The sequence below is a fragment of the Bombus huntii genome, unplaced genomic scaffold (assembly GCF_024542735.1).
Source record: "Bombus huntii isolate Logan2020A unplaced genomic scaffold, iyBomHunt1.1 ctg00000066.1, whole genome shotgun sequence".
NCBI classification, from domain to species: Eukaryota; Metazoa; Arthropoda; class Insecta; order Hymenoptera; family Apidae; genus Bombus; species Bombus huntii.
In genome coordinates this window covers 290,001-302,500 of record NW_026099325.1, presented here as the reverse complement: position 1 = coordinate 302,500, position 12,500 = coordinate 290,001, and the positions used below count along the sequence as shown (strand labels likewise).

General features: G+C 44.9%; 2 long non-coding RNA genes and 2 other non-coding genes across 5 annotated transcripts in view; 3 read left to right on the top strand and 1 right to left on the bottom strand.

Moving 5' to 3' along the window:
• The window catches only part of LOC126876155 (uncharacterized), a 63,026-nt gene that overhangs the window by 9,427 nt on the left and 41,099 nt on the right, over nucleotides 1-12,500 (top strand). Inside the window, exon 1 of one of the 2 annotated variants that reach the window (XR_007693962.1) lies at nucleotides 11,958-12,500. This exon is cut by the window's right edge and continues 46 nt beyond it. The exons of the other annotated variant lie outside the window; for it this stretch is intronic. This is a non-coding gene — a long non-coding RNA (uncharacterized LOC126876155). Of the gene's footprint in view, nucleotides 1-11,957 lie in introns of those variants that run through there. 2 annotated transcript variants of the gene reach the window in all.
• On the top strand, nucleotides 5,506-7,428 carry LOC126876170 (small subunit ribosomal RNA). The gene has a single exon (XR_007693979.1). It is a non-coding gene; the product is annotated as a small subunit ribosomal RNA (ribosomal RNA).
• Nucleotides 8,970-9,612, bottom strand: LOC126876151 (uncharacterized). The gene is made up of 2 exons (XR_007693958.1): nucleotides 9,389-9,612; nucleotides 8,970-9,175 (listed from the first exon to the last, which is right to left on the bottom strand). It is a non-coding gene; the product is annotated as an uncharacterized LOC126876151 (long non-coding RNA).
• On the top strand, nucleotides 10,642-10,796 carry LOC126876160 (5.8S ribosomal RNA). Its single transcript, XR_007693968.1, has one exon. It is a non-coding gene; the product is annotated as a 5.8S ribosomal RNA (ribosomal RNA).

Below are 12,500 nucleotides of genomic sequence, written 5' to 3'. Positions count from 1 at the left end.
TCACTTTATTTTTTTAAAAAATTTCATCCTCCGGACCAACGTGACCGGGACGTTGGAACTTAGAATTTTTTCGCACCGTTACGAAAGTACCGAAAGTTCAACTCGAAATAACTCGCTAAAAAGCGTTATAACGTATCGAAATTTTGCGTGAAATCGTTACGTTTCGACGAAATCTAGTCGAAAGTAGCGATTTCACTTTATTTTTTTAAAAAATTTCATCCTCCGGACCAACGTGACCGGGACGTTGGAACTTAGAATTTTTTCGCCCCGTTACGAAAGTACCGAAAGTTCAACTCGAAATAACTCGCTAAAAAGCGTTATAACGTATCGAAATTTTGCGTGAAATCGTTACGTTTCGACGAAATCTAGTCGAAAGTAGCGATTTCACTTTATTTTTTTAAAAAATTTCATCCTCCGGACCAACGTGACCGGGACGTTGGAACTTAGAATTTTTTCGCCCCGTTACGAAAGTACCGAAAGTTCAACTCGAAATAACTCGCTAAAAAGCGTTATAACGTATCGAAATTTTGCGTGAAATCGTTACGTATCGACGAAATCTAGTCGAAAGTAGCGATTTCACTTTATTTTTTTAAAAAATTTCATCCTCCGGACCAACGTGACCGGGACGTTGGAACTTAGAATTTTTTCGCACCGTTACGAAAGTACCGAAAGTTCAACTCGAAATAACTCGCCAAAAAGCGTTATAACGTATCGAAATTTTGCGTGAAATCGTTACGTTTCGACGAAATCTAGTCGAAAGTAGCGATTTCACTTTATTTTTTTAAAAAATTTCATCCTCCGGACCAACTTGACCGGGACGTTGGAACTTAGAATTTTTTCGCCCCGTTACGAAAGTACCGAAAGTTCAACTCGAAATAACTCGCTAAAAAGTGTTAGAAGGTATGAATATTTTACAAGAAATCGTTATAACTCGATAAAATACGTCGGGATTAAGCGTTTATATCGTCGGCAGACGGATATAAAAACGTTTGGACCGACACGACCGGTCGTTGGAACATAGAAAAATTCCGAGCCGGTACGTTGGGACTTAGAAAAATTCCGAGGGCGAAAAAGTTTTTTCGAGTTTATTCGTTAAAAAGCGTTACAAGGTATGAATTTTTTTGCATAAATCGACGTAACTCGACGAAATACGTCGGGATTAATGGTTTATTTCCGTCCGAGAACGATTTTTAAAAACGGACCTATGCGGCCGGTCGTTCGTACTTAGAAAATTTTCGGACCGAACACTCTTTTTCGATTAATTCGTTAAAAAGCGTTATAACGTACGAATATTTTTCAAGAAATCGTTATAACTCGATAAAATACGTCGGGATTAAGCGTTTATATCGTCGGCAGACGGATATAAAAACGTTTGGACCGACACGACCGGTCGTTGGAACATAGAAAAATTCCGAGCCGGTACGTTGGGACTTAGAAAAATTCCGAGCGCGAAAAAGTTTTTTCGAGTTTATTCGTTAAAAAGCGTTACAAGGTATGAATTTTTTTGCATAAATCGACGTAACTCGACGAAATACGTCGGGATTAATGGTTTATTTCCGTCCGAGAACGATTTTTAAAAACGGACCTATGCGGCCGGTCGTTCGTACTTAGAAAATTTTCGGACCGAACACTCTTTTTCGATTAATTCGTTAAAAAGCGTTATAACGTACGAATATTTTTCAAGAAATCGTTATAACTCGATAAAATACGTCGGGATTAAGCGTTTATATCGTCGGCAGACGGATATAAAAACGTTTGGACCGACACGACCGGTCGTTGGAACATAGAAAAATTCCGAGCCGGTACGTTGGGACTTAGAAAAATTCCGAGGGCGAAAAAGTTTTTTCGAGTTTATTCGTTAAAAAGCGTTACAAGGTATGAATTTTTTTGCATAAATCGACGTAACTCGACGAAATACGTCGGGATTAATGGTTTATTTCCGTCCGAGAACGATTTTTAAAAACGGACCTATGCGGCCGGTCGTTCGTACTTAGAAAATTTTCGGACCGAACACTCTTTTTCGATTAATTCGTTAAAAAGCGTTATAACGTACGAATATTTTTCAAGAAATCGTTATAACTCGATAAAATACGTCGGGATTAAGCGTTTATATCGTCGGCAGACGGATATAAAAACGTTTGGACCGACACGACCGGTCGTTGGAACATAGAAAAATTCCGAGCCGGTACGTTGGGACTTAGAAAAATTCCGAGCGCGAAAAAGTTTTTTCGAGTTTATTCGTTAAAAAGCGTTACAAGGTATGAATTTTTTTGCATAAATCGACGTAACTCGACGAAATACGTCGGGATTAATGGTTTATTTCCGTCCGAGAACGATTTTTAAAAACGGACCTATGCGGCCGGTCGTTCGTACTTAGAAAATTTTCGGACCGAACACTCTTTTTCGATTAATTCGTTAAAAAGCGTTATAACGTACGAATATTTTTCAAGAAATCGTTATAACTCGATAAAATACGTCGGGATTAAGCGTTTATATCGTCGGCAGACGGATATAAAAACGTTTGGACCGACACGACCGGTCGTTGGAACATAGAAAAATTCCGAGCCGGTACGTTGGGACTTAGAAAAATTCCGAGGGCGAAAAAGTTTTTTCGAGTTTATTCGTTAAAAAGCGTTACAAGGTATGAATTTTTTTGCATAAATCGACGTAACTCGACGAAATACGTCGGGATTAATGGTTTATTTCCGTCCGAGAACGATTTTTAAAAACGGACCTATGCGGCCGGTCGTTCGTACTTAGAAAATTTTCGGACCGAACACTCTTTTTCGATTAATTCGTTAAAAAGCGTTATAACGTACGAATATTTTTCAAGAAATCGTTATAACTCGATAAAATACGTCGGGATTAAGCGTTTATATCGTCGGCAGACGGATATAAAAACGTTTGGACCGACACGACCGGTCGTTGGAACATAGAAAAATTCCGAGCCGGTACGTTGGGACTTAGAAAAATTCCGAGCGCGAAAAAGTTTTTTCGAGTTTATTCGTTAAAAAGCGTTACAAGGTATGAATTTTTTTGCATAAATCGACGTAACTCGACGAAATACGTCGGGATTAATGGTTTATTTCCGTCCGAGAACGATTTTTAAAAACGGACCTATGCGGCCGGTCGTTCGTACTTAGAAAATTTTCGGACCGAACACTCTTTTTCGATTAATTCGTTAAAAAGCGTTATAACGTACGAATATTTTTCAAGAAATCGTTATAACTCGATAAAATACGTCGGGATTAAGCGTTTATATCGTCGGCAGACGGATATAAAAACGTTTGGACCGACACGACCGGTCGTTGGAACATAGAAAAATTCCGAGCCGGTACGTTGGGACTTAGAAAAATTCCGAGGGCGAAAAAGTTTTTTCGAGTTTATTCGTTAAAAAGCGTTACAAGGTATGAATTTTTTTGCATAAATCGACGTAACTCGACGAAATACGTCGGGATTAATGGTTTATTTCCGTCCGAGAACGATTTTTAAAAACGGACCTATGCGGCCGGTCGTTCGTACTTAGAAAATTTTCGGACCGAACACTCTTTTTCGATTAATTCGTTAAAAAGCGTTATAACGTACGAATATTTTTCAAGAAATCGTTATAACTCGATAAAATACGTCGGGATTAAGCGTTTATATCGTCGGCAGACGGATATAAAAACGTTTGGACCGACACGACCGGTCGTTGGAACATAGAAAAATTCCGAGCCGGTACGTTGGGACTTAGAAAAATTCCGAGCGCGAAAAAGTTTTTTCGAGTTTATTCGTTAAAAAGCGTTACAAGGTATGAATTTTTTTGCATAAATCGACGTAACTCGACGAAATACGTCGGGATTAATGGTTTATTTCCGTCCGAGAACGATTTTTAAAAACGGACCTATGCGGCCGGTCGTTCGTACTTAGAAAATTTTCGGACCGAACACTCTTTTTCGATTAATTCGTTAAAAAGCGTTATAACGTACGAATATTTTTCAAGAAATCGTTATAACTCGATAAAATACGTCGGGATTAAGCGTTTATATCGTCGGCAGACGGATATAAAAACGTTTGGACCGACACGACCGGTCGTTGGAACATAGAAAAATTCCGAGCCGGTACGTTGGGACTTAGAAAAATTCCGAGGGCGAAAAAGTTTTTTCGAGTTTATTCGTTAAAAAGCGTTACAAGGTATAAATTTTTTTACGGGAATCGTTCTATCTCTATTAAATACGTCGGGATTAAACATTTTTATCGATTTTTTCAAAAAATTAGCGTTCGTCGAACTGACACGACTGGGATATTTTTCTAATTTTTTCGTTAATTAACGTTACAAGGTATATATTTTTTTGCATATTTCTACTTATTTTAACGTATTGTAATTGATTATAAACTTATTTTTTGTCCGTATTCGATAAAAGAGTATGTTTACTGATGCAATTTTTCGGTGAAAAAAAAAATTAATTTTTTGGTAAAAATGCATTTCTATTATGTTAATAAAACGTCTGGTAATGTATTTCGATGGTTGGATATTGGCTTTGTATAGTAGTGATCGAGCGTTCGCGAGACTAAGTTCCAGCGTCCCTTCCGAACGGTACGTTGCTACGGAGGTTTTGCACCGTAAGCGCGCGGCCGCTAGCCCGGCCGGCGCCGGCCTTCCGGCTGGCGCTTTCGTATCTATAAGAGAGACGTCGAGCCGGACGGTTCGGTCGGAACAGCGTTGAGCGCGTGGCTATTCTACGGCCTCGGTTGAGAATTCAGTCACCGCTCCTCGAGTCTTAGTGTATTTTACGCTATTTCTCGACTGTTCCTCCGTTCTCGTTCTGGTTTTTTCTCTACACTGCTGCGCCGCGGGTCGCTGTCCTGGACGTAATGACCAAATATCGTGGCAAGGTTCCCCTGAGTCGGGAAGCTGGTGACCTGTGTGTACGTATTCTAACAAAAATTGTTAGATGCGTGTGTGCTTGTACTAACTGAGCATCGATTCATTCAAAAGAGTATAACCGTCTGCTTTCTATAAAAACTTCTGCTTTCGCAGAAGTATCCGATGAGGCGGTAGGAGCGTACTATCTTTGCGTAGTATGTCTTCTGCCGAAAATGTTCTACCGATTGAAAGAATATTCTTACGGTATGTCCAGCGCGACGCACTGGGATACGCGCTTGTTCGTTCAGCGTGAGGTGCGTATACGTGCTTTACCGCTAAGATATTCTAATAAGTCTTTTTACACGAAGACAGCATTATGGAAATGTTCCTTTAGAAGTACGATTCTAAACATTTTATATAAGACTATGAGAAAGAGAGAGAGAGAAGAGAGGAGGTGGAGTTGAGAATTACAAAGTGGCTGCGAGCGGCGTTCGAAGATTATTACTGAACTATGGGTGTATCTCGAACGTCGCTAGGAGATATATTTTATAGATATATCTATCTTAAGAACGAAAAGTCTCGTCGTACGGTGCTTACGTCCCACCTACGACACGAAGAGAACTTAAACGAAATTTATAAGAATTGTTATACGAATAAGATCCCTGGTTGATCCTGCCAGTAGTCATATGCTTGTCTCAAAGATTAAGCCATGCATGTCTCAGTACATGCCGCATTAAGGTGAAACCGCGAATGGCTCATTAAATCAGTTATGGTTTCTTAGATCATACCTACATTTACTTGGATAACTGTGGTAATTCTAGAGCTAATACATGCAAACAGATTCCGACCAGAGATGGTAGGAATGCTTTTATTAGATCAAAACCAATCGGTGGCGGATGGCTCGTCTGTCCGTCCATCGTTTGTTTTGGTGACTCTGAATAACTTTGTGCTGATCGCATGGTCATCTAGCACCGGCGACGCATCTTTCAAATGTCTGCCTTATCAACTGTCGATGGTAGGTTCTGCGCCTACCATGGTTGTAACGGGTAACGGGGAATCAGGGTTCGATTCCGGAGAGGGAGCCTGAGAAACAGCTACCACATCCAAGGAAGGCAGCAGGCGCGCAAATTACCCACTCCCGGCACGGGGAGGTAGTGACGAAAAATAACGATACGGGACTCATCCGAGGCCCCGTAATCGGAATGAGTACACTTTAAATCCTTTAACGAGGACCAATTGGAGGGCAAGTCTGGTGCCAGCAGCCGCGGTAATTCCAGCTCCAATAGCGTATATTAAAGTTGTTGCGGTTAAAAAGCTCGTAGTTGAATCTGTGTGTCACAGTGTCGGTTCACCGCTCGCGGTGTTTAACTGGCATTATGTGGTACGTCCTATCGGTGGGCTTAGCTCCTCGCGGGCGGTCCAACTAATATCCCATCGCGGTGCTCTTCACTGAGTGTCGAGGTGGGCCGATACGTTTACTTTGAACAAATTAGAGTGCTTAAAGCAGGCTACCTTCGCCTGAATACTGTGTGCATGGAATAATGGAATAGGACCTCGGTTCTATTTTGTTGGTTTTCGGAGCCCCGAGGTAATGATTAATAGGGACAGATGGGGGCATTCGTATTGCGACGTTAGAGGTGAAATTCTTGGATCGTCGCAAGACGGACAGAAGCGAAAGCATTTGCCAAAAATGTTTTCATTAATCAAGAACGAAAGTTAGAGGTTCGAAGGCGATCAGATACCGCCCTAGTTCTAACCATAAACGATGCCAGCCAGCGATCCGCCGAAGTTCCTCCGATGACTCGGCGGGCAGCTTCCGGGAAACCAAAGCTTTTGGGTTCCGGGGGAAGTATGGTTGCAAAGCTGAAACTTAAAGGAATTGACGGAAGGGCACCACCAGGAGTGGAGCCTGCGGCTTAATTTGACTCAACACGGGAAACCTCACCAGGCCCGGACACCGGAAGGATTGACAGATTGATAGCTCTTTCTTGATTCGGTGGGTGGTGGTGCATGGCCGTTCTTAGTTGGTGGAGCGATTTGTCTGGTTAATTCCGATAACGAACGAGACTCTAGCCTGCTAAATAGACGTAACTTATGGTATCTCGAAGGCCCCCGGCTTCGGTCGGTGGGTTTTTACTACCAACGTACAAACAAATCTTCTTAGAGGAACAGGCGGCTTCTAGCCGCACGAGATTGAGCAATAACAGGTCTGTGATGCCCTTAGATGTTCTGGGCCGCACGCGCGCTACACTGAAGGAATCAGCGTGTTTTCCCTGGCCGAAAGGCCCGGGTAACCCGCTGAACCTCCTTCGTGCTAGGGATTGGGGCTTGCAATTATTCCCCATGAACGAGGAATTCCCAGTAAGCGCGAGTCATAAGCTCGCGTTGATTACGTCCCTGCCCTTTGTACACACCGCCCGTCGCTACTACCGATTGAATGATTTAGTGAGGTCTTCGGACTGGTGCGCGGCCAATGTGATAAGCATTGCCGATGTTACCGGGAAGATGACCAAACTTGATCATTTAGAGGAAGTAAAAGTCGTAACAAGGTTTCCGTAGGTGAACCTGCGGAAGGATCATTAACGATACGATACCAAAAGAATTTGACTTGAACACATATAAAAACTATGAAATATATATCACAATGGTCGGTAAGGAGCCGTACTCCTCCTGTATCGACGAAAGTATATACGACGTATTAACAAGCTATATACTTTAACAAACGAAAACGCCAGGGAGCTTGGCAACCTCCGTTGGCACGAATAGAAATATTCTTAAGGAGGAGACGACCCTCCAGCTACGGAATTATACGAAGAGAAGGTGGCACTCTCTCTCGATCATCGGGATGAAGAGATATATATATACAAGTATAAAAACGAAATGCGAATGAAACTTATTCGAGGCGCCTGCGTGAGGTCGTAAACAGAAAGACCCGCCGTCTCCGAAATAAAACATATAACATATAATATATATATATATATATATGAAATTCTAATAAAAGGGAACTCTAGCTTCGAAAGAGCCAACAAAAGTTAAGGCTCGATATCAAACGAAAAAATTACGATGGAAACCAGGTGTAAAGAGAAATGCAGTCGTGGCGCCTGCGAGAGGCCGTACACAGAAAGACCCGCCGTCACGATCTCGTATTTCGTATTTGCATCGTGGAAACCGTACAAACGAAATATAAAAGTCCATGCAAACTAATAAGAAAATCTCTAAAGTGCCTCGTGTCGGAGTGATCATGCTCGCCTATTCTCTTCTATGTTTCGTGGTCTGTGTTGCGTTTGTTCTCCTCCTAGCAACGGGACATATCGAAGACTCCTCTTTGGGATCGAACGAAGCGTCTAGAACGAGTCGACGAGAGCGAAAGAACTTGTAGCGAGTCGCGCAGAGCGAAAGGATACCGATATACATCTTCGAAGGTTCTCTTCGAAGATCCATGGATACCTTCTGCGTCGACTTCTCTCGTCTCTTTCATCGAAACTCTCGTCGTTCTCGAAACGTGCTTCCTACCCAAAGGGCGTGTGCTCTTCGTATGTCGTTTCGTTCGAAATAACGAAACCACGTGTAACATACTCGTGGATCGGGTAACCTAGAACGAAGACGCATCGCGTGGATGTTGGCCCGCTATGCGACGATGACCGATGATGATGATGATGATGATGATATGATGATGATGATGATGATGATGTCGATGTCGACGACGACGACGATGAAGACGATGTGTAGCAACGATTCGTAACTAGTCTAGCCGAAGTTCGTTCAGAGGGGAACGCCGCCGGCTTCGAAGCCTCGATGTCGTGAGTCGGACACCCGTGCCGTCGCTAGAGTTTTTCAAACTCTGCTTCTGGATATTGGGACGAAAGACCGCTCGAGGACGACGACAGCCGTGCGTGCGTATCCCATCGAATTTTTTTTACACCACCTGAACGAGACTAAAGTTTCGTCTAGTTGATCGTCTACCGTCGCATAATGTATATTATATACCGTTCAGAGGGGACCGGCTGTCTATCCTCGTTGTCGTGAGTCGGACACCCGTGCCGTCGCTAGAGTTTTTCAAACTCTGCTTCTGGATATCGGGACGAAAGACCGCGCGAGGACGACGGATGCGAGTCCCATCGAATTTTTGACTTACACACTACCTGAACGAGACTTAAAGTTTCATATAATATACCGTTCAGAGGGGACCGGCTGTCTTTCCTCGTTGTCGTGAGTCGGACACCCGTGCCGTCGCTAGAGTTTTTCAAACTCTGCTTCTGGATATCGGGACGAAAGACCGCGCGAGGACGACGGATGCGAGTCCCATCGAATTTTTTATTTACACACTACCTGAACGAGACTTAAAGTTTCATCCAGTTTGTCGTCTATCATCGCATATATAATATACCGTTCAGAGGGGACCGGCTGTCTATCCTCGTTGTCGTGAGTCGGACACCCGTGCCGTCGCTAGAGTTTTTCAAACTCTGCTTCTGGATATCGGGACGAAAGACCGCGCGAGGACGACGGATGCGAGTCCCATCGAATTTTTGACTTACACACTACCTGAACGAGACTTAAAGTTTCATATAATATACCGTTCAGAGGGGACCGGCTGTCTTTCCTCGTTGTCGTGAGTCGGACACCCGTGCCGTCGCTAGAGTTTTTCAAACTCTGCTTCTGGATATCGGGACGAAAGACCGCGCGAGGACGACGGATGCGAGTCCCATCGAATTTTTGATTTACACACTACCTGAACGAGACTTAAAGTTTCATCCAGTTTGTCGTCTATCATCTCATATATAATATACCGTTCAGAGGGGACCGGCTGTCTATCCTCGTTGTCGTGAGTCGGACACCCGTGCCGTCGCTAGAGTTTTTCAAACTCTGCTTCTGGATGTTGGGACGAAAGACCGCGCGAGGACGATGGATGCGTGTCCCATCGAATTTTTGATTTACAAGACACACACTACCTGAACGAGACTAAAGTTTCATCGAGTTTATCGTCGCATAACCCGTTCGGAGGGGACCGGCTGTCTATCCTCGTTGTCGTGAGTCGGACACCCGTGCCGTCGCTAGAGTTTTTCAAACTCTGCTTCTGGATATCGGGACGAAAGACCGCGCGAGGACGATGGCTGCGAGTCCCATCGAATTTTTGTTTTTTTTTTTTTTTTTTTAAAGAAAAAACACCACCCGAACGGAGATGTGTTCTATCTTTCGTCGATTTTTCATGCTTTCAGTCGGTCGCGTGGTCGCCATCCGTTCGGAGGGGATCGCCGGCTTCGAAACCTCGATGTCGTGAGTCGGACACCCGTGCCGTCGCTAGAGTTTTTCAAACTCTGCTTCTGGATATTGGGACGAAAGACCGCTCGAGGCGGACGGCCGCGCGAATCCCATCGAATCTTTACTATCACCCGAACGATGGAGAGATGCACGCGCGCTGTTTCTTGAATAATTGGACGAGAGAGTAGAATCAAACACATATATAACATGGGCTAGCCACCGTGCTTACTCGTTCGCGAGATCGTGTGCTGTACAGAGGATTCAGAATCGGGTGTATATATCCCCGTCGTTTCCTGACGAACGGAGCTTCGATCTCGATGGTTGTTATATATCATAATGTACTTTACGCCCGGCCGGCGAACGCGCGTATCTTCGCGCGTTCGTCGTTTTCTTTTTTTTCGAACGTTTTTGTGTCGTCAATCCTATGGCGACTTCTGCGCGTTCGATTCCCGTTGGTCGAACGTGACGGAACTCGGCTTCGCTAGAACCGAGAAGAGTACATTTGAGTATTGAACTGTTGTAAATTTATAAAAGATTACCCTGAACGGTGGATCACTTGGCTCGTGGGTCGATGAAGAACGCAGCTAATTGCGCGTCAACGTGTGAACTGCAGGACACATGAACATCGACATTTCGAACGCACATTGCGGTCCACGGATACAATTCCTGGACCACGCCTGGCTGAGGGTTGCTCACGTAAACCTAAGACTGCTTGCGTTGCGTATCGTTACTCTCCGTATCTGTCTCTCTCTGTCCCTTCTTGCCTTAACAACCCGCCGTCGTTCTTCTTTATATAAGAGAACGTTTCAGAGTCGGACGAAGGTACAAGAACGAGGATACGAATAAGAGCGGACGGAGAGAACATACGCGACGTACGAGCGATTGTTGGACGCTCGTCGGCGTTCGTCGCGGTCGTGCAGAGACCGTGCAAGTCGTACGCATGCTCGATATATAATCTATCGTGTTCACGGGAGACTACGAAACTCTACCTCTGTCTCTCTCTGTCCCTTCTTGCCTTGACAACCCGCCGTCGTTCTTCTTAAAAATTATAAGAGAACGTTTCAGAGTCGGACGAAGGTATACGAAGGGATACGAATAAGAGCGGAGAGAACCGGTCACGGACCTGCGTGAGTGCTCGCGGCGTCGTGAGTCGTCCTTACGAGGGCGACCGCCCGCTTATGCACCGCTTCGTGTATCGGTTATCGAACGTATATACTCGTAGTGTTCTCCTCGTGACCGATTTTTTTTTCATATCAGGCGATATATGCTACGTTTGCCGGTGTTCGACGCACGAAGGTCCGCGCCCCCGACGTCGTCTTAAAAGAATATTATATTTGGCGAGACTGAGAGAGAAAGCAAATATGGGAACTCGGTCGAGAGAGGAGAGAAGAGAGAACCAAAAAAAAAACCTAAACTCGATGGCGTGCGAAACTTTGCCATAATCTACCGTCTTTTCTTAAGACTCTCGTACAGCCCCAGGGATCGAATGCCCACTCCGTCTCTTCGCGAAAGCGACTGACAACAACGAGGACCGTCGCATCGATGGGTCGTCGTTGCGTTTTACACGCTCTGTGCTTTTTTACAAGCCCCGAAAGTATCAGCCGTAGATCCGGGAACGCACACGCGAGATTTCTTCGAGCGCTCTGACGACTTAGGGAGGTATGATCCCCAGCGTCGCGCGGAGATCGGAGAGTACACGTACTCGTATCGGGACGAATTTTCCCCGTCGTCGTGTATCTCTCTGCCCGCGCGCCTGGCTCCCGAAAAGCCACGTTCGTCGGAAATCTTACATATTATATATGTAACGCGTGTGCGAACTAGCGTGTGTCTAAGATCGGCTATACACGGGTGCTGCTGTAACTACAAGCTCGAGGTGTTTTCCGCAGCGTTTCTGTACCCGAGGAAGATGCGCATGTGAGTCCGTTACGAAGTTGTTCGTACGGTCGTCGTCGTCGGAGAGATCGTAGACGAGGAAGAAGACGATCCCCTTTGGCGAGGCTCGAGAAAAAAACTTTGAGAGAGACGAGGTATACACGCGCGTACGACTATGTCGTGCGCGCGTGTGATTTTTTTTTTATGGCAATTCGACGCTTCGAGAATAGAGAAAAGAGAGTGTTGGTCATCCCATGCCTCTTCGTCGTCTATCGCTGGACCGCGCATCCTAACGTCGCGCCGGTCGTCCAGTCCCCGAACACACACACCCACCCGACGGTACGTCTCGCTCGCTTTTTCACTTGCGTGAGTTCCCGTACCGGGAACCGCTGGAATCGTCGAGAGAAGAGAAACGGCTGTAGGAGAAAAAGAGGACGGACGTTAAAAACCGGACGATCGTTACACGGATGTCTTGCGTGAGTCTTAGCTCGAACATGATACGACGAACGAAGTTTGGCACTTT